General features: G+C 40.9%; 2 long non-coding RNA genes across 2 annotated transcripts in view; both read left to right on the forward strand.

The window, feature by feature from the left end:
- On the forward strand, positions 935-9,875 carry LOC110400708. The gene is made up of 3 exons (XR_002440036.1): positions 935-4,645; positions 6,231-6,315; positions 8,831-9,875. It is a non-coding gene; the product is annotated as an uncharacterized LOC110400708 (long non-coding RNA).
- The window catches only part of LOC110400456, a 35,874-nt gene continuing 32,238 nt past the window's right edge, over positions 9,968-13,603 (forward strand). Inside the window, exon 1 of the long non-coding RNA XR_002439860.1 lies at positions 9,968-10,106. This is a non-coding gene — a long non-coding RNA (uncharacterized LOC110400456). The remainder of the gene's footprint in view (positions 10,107-13,603) is intronic.

Here is a 13,603-nt window from a genome sequence, read left to right on the forward strand (position 1 = left end):
TGTTTGCAAACCAGCACACATCACAGTTCACTGCCTCTCCCAATTACTTTTGGATAGTTTGGCTCATGTATGAGTGTGTTACAATGTTAAATAAAAGTTCTTGCGGTGTATGGCTTTGTGACTAAATCATTGTGTTAATTACAACTGCCTACAGCGATCATTTTGATTATGCCTCGCCTCACCGCAAACGGCCCTTTGTACATTTCTAAAATGGCTCTGTGGAAATCACTGTAGTGTTCTCATGGTGGAATGTAACTTGTAGAGTGTGAGCACGAGATCCAGTAATGACATAAGAGAAAACAATGAACGATGCTTTGGGCCAAACAGGACAGAGCCGAAGGCCACACCGCCTCCTGAGGCCTCTCTCAGGTCCTGAGGCCACTCTGGGGCTGGAGATCTCCCCTTTGGTGGCACAGCTACCGCCACTGGTCCTGCCAAGGGGACAGAAGGGAAGGATGAGCATTCCTGTCCTGTTGGTAAGTTACTGATGTAAAACACCTGCATTTAGACTCGTGCAAAGCTGGATACCTTAGCCAGCAGTGGAAGCCCACCGCTGCTTTCCCATTGCTCTGGAGGGCCAAAGCTGTAACAGTGAGGAGGGAACTTTCCAGGAGTTGCACCATGTCCTGATGGTTTTTGGAAATGAAAAGACCTCAGTGTGCCTTCTCAAAAGGGAGAGGGGGACTCGAAGGGCAGCACACCCATGCTCCTGTGCCATCAGTGGCCCCAGCCCTGCTCCTAGCCACCGCCTGGTCCCGTCCCTGCCCCTTCTTTCCCTCTGACTCCTTCATGGCAGTTGCGTCCACCCCAGAATTAACTCATCTGTGTGCCCTGTGCCATGGGAGACAAATCCATGCCATGTATTTCCCCAGTATCTAAGTGTTAATGGATGGTTTGGAAATTGTGTTTTATTTTCTTTTGACAGAATACAAAAAGGCAGATTGTCTGCAGCACAGGCGCTCTGCAAAAATCTCCTCAGCGCTCCGACGGGTTCACCCCCACTGCCTTCAGCTGTGTTGGGAGCTCGAGCACAGATGAGTGAACAGCATTTTAAGTACCATGTTTATTCAACGTGCTCTAAGCAGGGTTAGATAATACGATATTTATAAAGCCCAATTCTCTGTACACTTGAGGGTTGCCCACCTCACTAACACTGATGCAGCTGAGCTGATATTAGCGATGGTGAGGGGTGGCTGTAAATTTTGCCTCATGTAGACAAGACGGACAAGGTAAGCGGGCAGACCCTCGCTGCAGCCGCGTGCCGAGGAACGGAACCTTTTATTTGCTGTCATAGTGATGACTTTTAATTGTCCCAATAAACAAGCTTTTAAAAAGCTTCTAAAATGTTCTCTAATAACACACTTTGGTCTTTAGCCATAGAAATGCAGAAATAATTAGAAGTGCCATTGTGTACAGTGCCTTCTGGACTGGGCTGAAGGTGAAGGAGAAAGTATCATGCTATCCTTGTCAGCTGCAAGGGTAATTACTGCTGGCTGAAATTACTCAACATTTGTTTATAAGCTCCCCAGAGCATGCTGTAAATAGATTGTCTGTTATAGTCCAATCACATTAAAACGCTGCTCCTTGCAAACTGCTACCTCCTGTTTTCTGTAAGCCAGGCAGAGAAAGCCTGCTGCTCACTTATTGAGCACCAAACACTGAAGAGCTATGTTTAATGTGATTGTTTTCATTAGCTCTTCTCTGGCTGATATTGCATTCATTGCTGGGCTTGAAAACCAGTGTGTTGCGTTGCTTTCATTTGTTGTAGTGAGAATGAATATCTTTATTTCTGGAGGGTGTATGCAACAGTTGATGGGAATTTTGGAACAGAACAAGCATGGGAATATCTACAGACACTCGTTCTCCTCCTGGGCAATGGTGTTTTTCTATTTGCCTTTTAAATGCTTCTGTACTTGTTCCAGTAGTGGTCACATTGCCTAAATTGTCCTTTGAAGGATGAGAAGTATTTTCATAAAAGGTTAGAAAGAATGTATTTTCCTTAGCACTGAATTTTGCAGTACAGCATTGTCCTGTCCATTATGACCTGAGTTCTATGAAATAGTGATGCAGCCACAGCCTGTCTGTTTGATTTGCTCTCAGCATGATTTACCACATCATATCACAACAGCCCAGGTATTTCCAATAAATATGGGGCCAAATTCATCGCTGACATATGCAGACGCAATTCCATTGCTATCGATAGAGTTGCATTTGCTCCCATCAAGGTGAATCTGGCCACTAAACTGAAGATTTAGGGGAAAGAAGTGGAATTTTGAAAAAAAAAAAAAAAAAGCAAAACCCAAAAAACAATCCTCTCTACACCACCACCACTGTATATTAACAAAAAAATAAAGGCAGTACAGATCCATTACCGGGGCAGAAATTTGTAACCTCTGTTTCATGAGTAATTCATGAGAACACACACAAAGGGTATTTCAACAGCGCTCATTTTTATTTACCACTGATTACTCCCCCAAATCAGTACTGATTATATATAGAATGAAGTGTGGCCCCATCATGTCGCATTTACTTGAAAAGGCTAGCAACAGCAAACTGCTCTGCCTGCACCCATAGCTGGGAAAAAGTCTGGACATTAGGGAAATTTAAGCAGATTTTCTTTAAACCCTGATACTGCCCTGGCGTAAATTCTCACGGAAGACATTGCAGCCACGACAACTTACACCAGCTATTGAGCTTCCCGGGAAATAATGCAACAAAGCAGCAACGTTAGTGACCACTAGACAATTACTAAGGGAACACAGATAATTGGAAGAAAATAAATGACCTGGATAGAATAGCAAGTATAAAATGAAGTGCAGGCAAAATCACTGTGCTGGATACTTTCCAGCATCCCCTGTCCCAAGTGCCTTTCTTCCAAATTTTAAGATCTGCATCAAGCTTCTGTTCTATGCAAACCAGCCAGGAAAGGATTAGAACTGAGATCTGGATATCCACGTTTTCTTCTAACTGGAATCATTGCCTGTGGAAAACTGTTCTTCTGGGAAAGATGCTGGAGTGCTAGAAATGATGATTCAATTGCCCATTAAGATAATTCCTGGAAGTACTACTTTCTTGAGGCTGTGCTTCCAGGAATGGCAATCACGGCATCACTTCTCTGACAGTGCGATAGGTATCTCCAGAAGTGGACGCAGCAGGTGAATATTTCCAGTTACTGCAAGCAATACACCACAGGTTAGATCTCCTGGTTATCTTTATTTGCAAAAGCTAACTAATGCAGCATATTGCAATGCTTTGATGATAAATTACACCAATTGTTTTGCAATAAACTGAAGCTCTTCTGCAATCCAGGTAACATTTTTTATGTTCCTATTACTGCTTTTTGTGCTATTAGAGAAGCAGTGAATCTTTAAAGAGAAACTTCCTACAGCTAAAAAAGACATTAAGGGGGAAAAAAGCTGGGAGCCATAGTGACAGGTACAACTAAGGCTGTATCCTTCGGTTCCCTGGAAACCAGTCAAACACTATCTCATCTTGCAATGGTTGCGTCTGATCCTCCGCTTCAGACATCTTCCTAATAATGGCAACTACAGAGGTGACTCTCTGCAAATAAGGGCTTACAGCAACTGGACATCCATCATATATCTCCAGAGCAACATTAGACCACTCTAATGGGTACTCCCGTCTTCATTATGATATTAATTCTCTAAATTTCCAAAGTGATTTCATTTGTAAAATGACAAAGGCTGGCTGCTCAGGAGACAAACTGTTTTCATCCCCCTCCTGCATGCTTACAAAGGCTTGCTCTCTTTAGTCTTTGGGGGAAAAGAAATTTGATAGCATCAGATCTCTTGTGATACACAAGGCTGCCTAACAGCTACACCACCTGCCAGCACTGCATGCCTGCCCATCCAGCCTGAAGATTTCTAAAGCAATGGTTGATGAGGAGAACATGGAGGCTGGTTTGGGAGGGGGCTGGGGGGAAGCTATGCAGAGAGAAAATAGAGGCTGTATAAAATACTCAGTGTGAAAGTGAGGCAGGATTGAGGGTAAGGGTGAGGTCAGAGCCAAGGCTGGAAGCTGAATCAATCTGAACAAGGCTGGTTTGGTTAGATTAGGTAAAAGCATGATTTTCTCCCTGGTGAATCAAAGCCATTGCTGTGGCTACAAATTCACTGTCAGCCAACCAAAGCAAACACTGCACAAAGAATCAATTTTTTTGCGTAGCTCCTGTACTCCAAACTCTTTAGGGTTAAATAAAATAGAGATTAAATTAAAAAGGAAATCAGTAAACCTGTGACATCTCCAATGCTCGCCCCAAATAGCAACTAACTAAAATGTCTGAATGAACAATAGTGAGGAAATTAGGAGGTTCTTCCAAGGGCAGCAATAATTGTAACCTGACTGGTGAATGAATTTGGAAGCAATCGAAACAAAACAGCGTTTAATGTACTGAAAAGTCTAGAAGACACCAATCTCATTAGGCTTTATCCTGCTTTAACAGAGTACCCAAATGGCATCCTGAAGTTTGCATACTGCTGGCTTTCCTTTCATTTACACTCCTCGTCTTTCTGTCGGCAGAGCTGGGTGCACGTGGGCAGTGGTACGAGGGGAGCCTGTGCCAGAGCTCTGCTCCCTCTTCCTGGGAAGACAGCCTTAGGCAAGAAGATCGGTGCCGCTTGCTCCTGTGAGTACCCACATTCAACTTCATCCCCTGTTGTCCTCACTCCACTGTCAGTTTTCTTTCATACTAGCTACTTCTGTATCCCTTTACCAGTGAATCTCAGTGGCTGCATGGGACATCCTGCACTGTAGCTGGCCTTCAGCTGGCATGAAGACAGGAAAATGCCTTCAGGGGATCGCAGCCCCAGTGTGTGCCCACATGCTTCCTGCTGGCACAACATGGCTGCTCAGCACGGGCAGTGATGCAGGTGGCTCTTGGAATGGTGCAGGGCATGGTGTTACCCTGCACAGAGCGTGGCTCCAACATCCCAACACAGCACTTCATCAGGCATCTACTGCAAACTCATCTCTTCATTAATGTTGATAAATGTATCAAAGAGCAACTCCATCTCACACACATGAAAATCTTGCTGTAAAACCTCGTTTAAAACTAAATTAATTAGCAGCATTAGCAACATTGAGGAGGATGGCTCTTACTTTCTCCCAGAGGAAGCCTTCGTGTTTAGGCTAGAGTCAAGCTCCATTTTTCTAATTTTCTCTTTCTCTCAGGCCTTATAAATCTTGCATCCTTTGCTGAACAGCCACACAGCTTCAGTGGGAAGCCAACTGCCCCTCTCCTTCTTTCCCTGCTCTGCCCTCCTTGCCCAAATCACTAGTAATTGTAACTTAACTTGGCAGCCAGAGGCTGGGCTGGAAGCTATGGATTTGAGCCCCCTCTCTCTGAGGAGGTCACTGAACCATAGTCAGTTCACCAGTTTCTGGGTGAGTGCTTTAACCACTGCTATAAAAGATGAGCAGCAGCATCACCACCATCCATCTTCAAAAATTAAAGAGTAATCCAGTTGTCCAGCCCTCGAGGAACAAAGCGCCTGTGAGTCACAAGGTTTTTCTGTGAATGTGAATGTGAATTACATCCTAATGCTTAACTGAGGGCTCTATGTGCATAGCTTAGTCCTATGGGAAATACGATTTTGGGTTATTAGCTTCTCTTCCTCATTTCCTAGTGGGTTTAAACATTGCCTCACTCTAAATACTTTCTGCTAAAAATCCTTGATTTCAGTGGCAAATGTGCACCACAAAAGGAACCTGAATCTTCAACTTGAATGGTAAATTTTACTCCAGAAATCAAGACTCCTAATGAATTTTTGGTTCTAGCTGTTAGGGCTGAATTTTTGTGCTATATGATCCTGACAGATGACAGTTGTCTGATGCTTTTGTATCTTCTTTTAAAATAGATAGGCGACAGAGATGTTCAGCACCTCTGGGTAATACTCCACTGCTCAGATCTACAGATTCATTTTTCTGTATTTTAAGTGTTTATCAAAAAGACATGATGATCTGAGGTGGGCTAGAATCTGTCCCTACCACTTATTTATATTTTTTGAGATTTTGCATTCCATAGACATAAATTCAAACGTGCTGTAAAGATTTGTACTGTGATTGCTTGTCTCAGGGATAAACTTGGCTCTATGTTGTATGCTTATGACGTTATTGATGGCCCTCTGGCCCCCAAATTAAATTATCAATGGAAAATTCTCTGTCATTTGTTTCTCAATGTCACATGAATGCAAAAGTCTTTTTCTGTGCAGATTCATGGAGAAGACATTCTCGGTGTGCATTGAACTTTGCCTTTTCTGAAAGAGGTGCTAAACTACTGCTCCTTTCCATCTTTAGGTAAATATCGCTGTCCCCTGTTTAAGATGAATCCACTGCAGTTGCCATCAGTGAAACCTCTACTAATCCCCAAAGTCCTGCATTTTTCCCAAATCACAGTCTAGTGCTCAGGTTATTGTTCCAGTTTCATGTGAGCCAGTATAAATGCTCTCTGACATCATAAACTTTGTTTTTGCACCCCATAGATGCTTCCAAAAGGTTGAAGCTCAAGCTTACTACGTCACTTCAGTATGGACAACAGACTGCATGACTCATTATGGAAAAAGAAGAAAAAAACCCTTTTCCTAAGCCCTCTGTATTTTCTATATTAATCTACTACAAAGCTAGAGCACACATAGACCTGTGTTTAGGCATTTTTACTGTGTAAGGAAATTAGGTGGAAGAGCTATAGTGTTTTTTGTTGTATCTACACTTAGAAACAGGAAGAACATTTCTTAAGGCTTGTTAATGGTGAGAGAAGGCCATACTCTTAAGAATTGGTATGACATGAAGATTTTGGTAGAAAATGGCATATGACCTTTGTGTTTCCAGCTTCAGGGACAGCAGAGCCATGACCACGACGTCTATGCTCTTGATTATGTGCAGGAGAGTTGAACTGATGTCTGTTTGCAGAGTTGGGGAGAAGTGAAAATGCGGTGCAAATGCTGTTTAGTATGCTGGTAGGCTCAGTTTCCTAAAGGGGAAAATATCTCTGAAAGCCACGTTCGTTTGCTCTCTCCACCCAAACTGTCCTCTTATTGCTGAGCCTCTGGAAGGCACAATGCAGTCTGACCGATGGTCTGCTCTCAGATACCTCTCAAGCAGAAAACAAGTTGTTTGCCATTTTCTTCTCTTGTCAGATCAAACCAATGCACATACTCAATATACCTATCTTGAGAAGTTTTCTTTATTGATGACTCTCACTTTCTCTGCAAACAATATATTTTCTGCAGCAACTGTCCAGGTAAATAGGGTTCACTCTGGAAATAGAAGGAGCAGAACCATATGGGAGAGTATAAAAATGAACTGACCTGAACCACAATTCTGAAAACATTGTAAATTGTTTCCATACCTTGACAAATGTTCACACTTGTTAGGAATGCCTTTGTTGTTGTGACTTGTCCTCTTATTGCCTGGCATCTCTTAGAGAATAGTTCTGTTAGTATGCTAAATTATGACACAGGGAGATAGTTTCCCAGCTTCATCTGGTCTTCCCTGCTTTATTGACAGGCTTCTATTATGTTGCCATGGAACCCAATACATGAGTAAGCTCAGAATTTGGTTGACTTTGTTCAATGTTTGTTTGACACGTACTTTCAATGATATTTGAACTGGTGCTGTAGCGGGGAGGCATCACAACTTCAGTGGACTCTGAAACATGACTGGTTCAGTAGCAAACTATTTAGTGACTCTGTGGTGCAGAGGAAAGTATTGCACCCTCTAATGGTTACCCAGGAACCTCTGAAGTTATTTTTACCTCCTCCATGCATATATACTTTAAGAAGTCATAAACCTATTGCATATACAATAGCTGTGTAGCGTAAGTGTCACAGATCCATACAACATGTCTCTCCAGTACCGCTCATTTGGAATATTACCATTCGAGTACATGGGTACCCTCAGAAAAATACTGCTGGCACACATAATCTACCATGAAAAATAGCAGTCCTGCTTAAAATAATGTGCGTAGAACACAAATATACTCCAAATTTGCTGCTGTATTATCCTGTATTTTATTAGTTTTATATACAATATTTGTTTTCTGCTGTTTGGGATGGTAATAACAGGAATTATGTCTCCTTCACTGAGCATGCTTTTTTAATATAAATAAGCTTTGTATATGCTAATTAATAATGCATTGTATCTACAGTCACTATTGCATACAGTAACCCTTAGATAGAAAGGACTGCACATAGGCCGGTCCCTTCAAATCCAAAATTGTCAGATATTCTCTGCACATGGTAGTGATGTTGCATTTTTAAGAAGGGGTTTTTATTTTGCAGTTCAAGCTGGCAAGCATCTGGGCATGACATTCTGCTTTTGATTTTACAAAAATCACTTAAAATTCTGAAATTAGGGGTACCTCATGATAAAACCATGTTAGAAGGTAATGACATTTTGCCAGATTGTGCTGAGAATTGTTCTGAGAAGGAGGCAGATGTTTCCATTGATTCATGAATCTTCAAATTGTCTTCAAATGATGAAGATCTCAGGTTCCTATCACAGTAGCTAGTGGTGTGGCTTTACCCCATGGTGATGGGGAAGTGGAGGGATGCACCAAGCCAAAAAGGGCATCGCAGGAGCCAAGGGTGACCTCCTGCTGGATGGACCCACACAGTGTGAGGGGCACGGAGGAAAGAGTACAGCCTTCAGCTTGAGAGAATATTATCAGTGTTTGGCTTTCCTGAACCATTCACACTGATTTCCAGTGCAGGAAGAGCAGGCTGATAGTGATTCTATTTACAATTCATTATAAGATTGTAGAAGATTGTTGAAGACAGGAACCACTGACCTCCTATTTCCCTTTCATCTGCAGGAGTACATTCACAAACGACAGTCTGCTTTAAGGACACTGGAGTGTAGAATTATACTGGGCTGCTTCTTCTACGATCTTCTTTATCTTTTGGGTCAGCAACATCACTAATTGGCACTTGACAGCACACTTCCAGATACTCCTTGTGAATCTCATAGTGTGACTGATGGTTGATAAAGAGAAGAATTCGCGGATCCATTTTAGTCCATCAAAAACTAGATGCTGCATAGCGTGTACCACATCTGGCAATTGATAGCACCATGTTTGTTAAGGTTATCTGATTGGAAGAGCTGCAAGCAATGAATAACGCAGCAAAGCTGCATGTGATAACATCCCCACAGTGAAACTGCATCTGCTGACAGCTTCATGCTTGCCATTTTAATATTCTGGACGTTGTAAGTGGAAAGTGCAAAGAAATGCTCCCAATTTCCTGAATGCACTTGCCAGACAAAGATACCCCACAATGCATTTGATACATTCTTTTTTATCCTGCTACTTTTTCAAGTCATTTTTTGCATTCTAAAATGGTAGGATTTTTTTTTTTTCTGATGCCTGAATGTATTTGAGGTATGGGTTTGTTTTGCAGTAGAACTACTGCAACTTTTCTGTTGATGCCCAGAGAGGAACAATTCAAAATCTGTGCCTTTTTTTTTTTTTTTTATAGGTCTAAAATAGTTATTTTTCTATATACTTTATAAACTAATCATTTCAAGACTTCGCTGAACACACAAAAAAACAGTAACCCTGCTTTTTTAATATTCTCAAAATATAAAAGACACTTTCCGAGAACAGAAGAGCTCTCCATCCTCCAGCATAAGAAATCAAGTAGAAGAGGCAGGAAACTGGCATGGCTGAGCAAGAACCTGCTAGTCAAACTGAGGGATATGAAGGACCAGAGGAGAGCCATCATGATGATCAGAAGGCTAAAGCACCTCTGATATGAAGAAAGGTTGATGGAGCTGGGTTTGTTTAGCTTGGATGAGAGAAGGCTCAGGGGAGACCTGATTGCTGCCTTCCAGTGCTTGAGGGAAGCTTATAAACAGGAGGGAGAACTAATTTTTACATGGTCTGATAGTGACAGGATAAGGACGAATGGCTTTAAACTAAAAGAGGGGAAATTTGGGTTAGATGTTAGGGGGAAATTCTTCACTCTGAGGGCAGTGAGGCATTGGCATAGGCTGCCCAGAGAAGCTGTGCCTCATCCCTGGAGATGCTCAAGGCCAGGTTGGATGGAGCCCTGGACTGCCTGATCTGGTGGATAGCAACGAGCCCTTGACAGGTTGGTGGAACTAGATGGTGTTTAAGGTCCCTGTCAACCTAAGCCCTACTGTGATTCTATGACTCTGTGTAGGCTGGCATATACAAAGAAATTTGTAGTCAGTCTTAATAAATGAAAAATATTTTATTGTACATGTTCAATAATGTTAGTAATTTTTAGGCTCATTTTATAAATTTCAAATAGTTTCTTCAGATGTGGATATCATGCCTACTTACAAGATCTTCAATAGAAAGTAAAAAGCTATGTCACTGCATGCAGCGGACTGGATAGTTCTGACCTGCCACTGAATGATGGATGTTCTCCTGGCAGCTGGGGAAAATAGCACAGCAGAGAGAAATATTAGTGTTCTGTTGCATATTTTTGTGCAATATAGTCTCTGAATCTCAAATGCCCTAACACTTGCATGCATTTCAGCACCATGTTCTTATAAGTGCATTACATAAATCTGAATTCCAGGCAGAACTATGCAGACTGGCAAACCCTTCTTCTCTGAACTCTATTATTTATAAGATTAAAACCCCTGAGGTTTCAAATGGCAGGTTTATTGTCAAGTACAATGTACTTTTCATTCTGAATGGACAAAAGCCTTTGAGCTTACCTGAGTCTGCATGGAAACCTTCCTGCCTGCCCTCGGTGCTACCACATGTATTAGTGGAGGCCAGTCTTTTCTCCAGGGGTGTGAGACAAGCATCCTGTAGGGCCCTCCACCTGTACTACTGATAGGCACCCTGTTGGAGGAGAGCTCTTTCTTTACAAGCGTTGGGTGGATGGCCTCCATCCAGGGTTGTGTTAGAGCTAGAAGTACTTAGAAAATGTTATTTGCAGGAAACAGTTATTCACTTAGTTCAGCTTCTGGATTTCTTTGCACTATAACCACAAACTGATGTTGAACCTTGCACATGTGACCATTCTTCAAAGCCATTCACTGATAATGGCATGGGATGGTCACAAATTAGTTGCTCTATGGTTATTAATTATTTGATATTTGTGTGGTGGGATGATTCTTAAAAGTCACAAATCAGTGACTGTTCTCCCTGATCAGTTTTATGAATTAAAAAAAAAAGACAGTATAAACCGGATAGAGGAATTCAAAAAGATTTGAATGTTTAAATGTTACTGATGCAGGTCTCACATCTGCTTATGTAAGTGTATTTCCAAATATTCTAGCAAAATAAACCAGGCTGTAGTCAGATATATTCAGAAAGAAAGGTTTTATATATATATGTATGTACATATAGAACTGTTTTCAAATAGAGAAGGCAATTAACGCTCCTTGGATGGCCATTAAAGACCATATTCTGAGGAATTTCAGCTGAGGCATTTTAAAGAACCATAGTTGGTCTTCCAAAGTGTCAAATGTCTTTCAGATGTGCTCGTGTTAATGAAACATATATTCATCAATCTTTAGGGTGGGAGGTTTTTACAGCTGCTTACCATTGCTATATATGCACATAAAATCTCCTCTCTTGTTCTCAAATCACAGACAAGGGGAAAAAAAGAAATATTTTTTTAACTAAAGAAGTTCCTTGAACTGCTCCAGCAAGTGATCTCAACAAACTGCTGACCACCCTGTTTGCTGCATGTTTTTTTTTAAGCCAAGACTTTTAGAACTCGTGGAGGCAGGCAAATGGAAACCAGTTAAGTTTTGTGAGATCTATCTAACTAACATTTTGTTAGTTTCTGTAACAACGATAGGAGCATTTGGACTTTGGATGGAAGAATGAAAAAAGTAAATAATGGTTAATATAAGAAAGGGCATACAGTTCTTGTTTAATGGATTAATAAGAGCAATTAACCTTGTAGTGCATTAACATTTTAGGACTGAAATGGGAGTTAGTTTTACATGAAGTGTCCTTGTAAAGGTCAAAGTCAAACTGAATTTTTAAAGAAAATTTAAACTCAAAAGTTTGTATTTTCCATCGTCGTCTGTCCAGTGATAGTATGAATGGTCTAAATTTAATACCAGAAAACTTAAATATGGTATGAGATACTTAGCTGATTAAGATTAGAAATGCACACTTAAACTATATTTTGGGGGACCAATAGGTTATTATTCAAAAATTATTTTATTTTATGCTGTCCTTTATCTTGTGCTTCTTAATTCTAAGGTGTTCTAAGTAAATCAAACGTATTATGATTATGCCAAAAGGCCATTAGAACCTTCATGTTATATAAGTAGTAGTGGTACTGTTCTGCATTTAATATTCAAGCGTACATGTCCCTAGTTAAGTTTAGTCACTTCCATGTGCCCATCTGGAAGGGTTATATTTATTAACCAGCCAAGATCTTGATATAACTAATACTTAAACATGTTGTGTATAGACAGAGGGGAAATGGAAGGCGAATCAGAGACTGTTGTCAGGAATCATCCTCAAAAGTTTTCTTTAAGAAAAAGGATTCTAGAGTTAGAACTGCAGGGAGCAAAGTTCTTTATTTTTACAAGCAATATATATATGTATATTTTTTTTCTGAACTCAGACTTCTGGATGCAAGTGTTTTCTCAGTAATATGGTAGGGGACTATTTAGGACTAAAAATTCATTTTCACTGAATGCTGTCTTTCCCAGCTTTTGGCATACACTTTAATTTGTCTTTTGGGCTTTTGCTTACGATTCTTCAGTTGTTTAAAAGCATGTGGATGTTCGGTCTGGTTCCTGCTGGCTGTTGCTGTAGACTTTCCAAAGCGGAAGAGTCTGTCAGGTAGAAGTTACGTGGCTTCATGGCTTGTTCATCTCCCTTCTCTCTACGGTTCTATCGGGTCAGGTTCTTGGCTATGAGAGATAGCTTCTTGCTGAGGCCCAGGAACAAAAGGTGTTGTTCCTGACAATGCTTGCACGTTTCCTGACTGACCTCTTCTTCCTCATCTGACTTGAAAGAAAAGATGCCAGCATTGATCTTGGGATGAACACAGTATGCACATAACACTGCTTTTTCCCAGATGATTTTCAGCTTTCTCTTCTCTTATTTGAATTCTCATATTTTCTATAGAAATTATAATCTCTTGAGGGCAGATTCTATGTTTCATGTGGCTACAGTGGTGGCAGCCAAGAAGGATTTAGGATGCTATTTGTTAAGTGAATAGCTTGCTGACACAGTTTCAAGTTATTTAATCAGTGGCCCTCTCTCTTTTCTGTTAAGTCTATTCCGCAGTTGTCATACGGCATTTCTTATTGTATAGGTTATTAATTATTTTTTCACATGTTCATGATAATTCCATCTGCTCAGCTGCATGATTTAGGAGAAAATTCTCCTTGTTACGTAGCATAAATAATCATGATATCTTTGCCCAGGCCTTGAGTGTCAAAACAGAAAAACAGAATTAAGGAATAGCCAGAAGGAAACTAAATTGCAGGATTCATGTAAGATAAGGAAAACATCTGGGCATGTTTTTGGCCATTTTTCATATAAGACTGATGTGACAACAAGAGCCAGGAATCAGGCCAAGGGCTGATGATACTAGAATCTGTAATAGAGCATGTCTGAAAGAAATTTCAGTCT

Source organism: Numida meleagris, chromosome 5, assembly GCF_002078875.1.
Source record: "Numida meleagris isolate 19003 breed g44 Domestic line chromosome 5, NumMel1.0, whole genome shotgun sequence".
Classification (NCBI taxonomy): Eukaryota; Metazoa; Chordata; class Aves; order Galliformes; family Numididae; genus Numida; species Numida meleagris.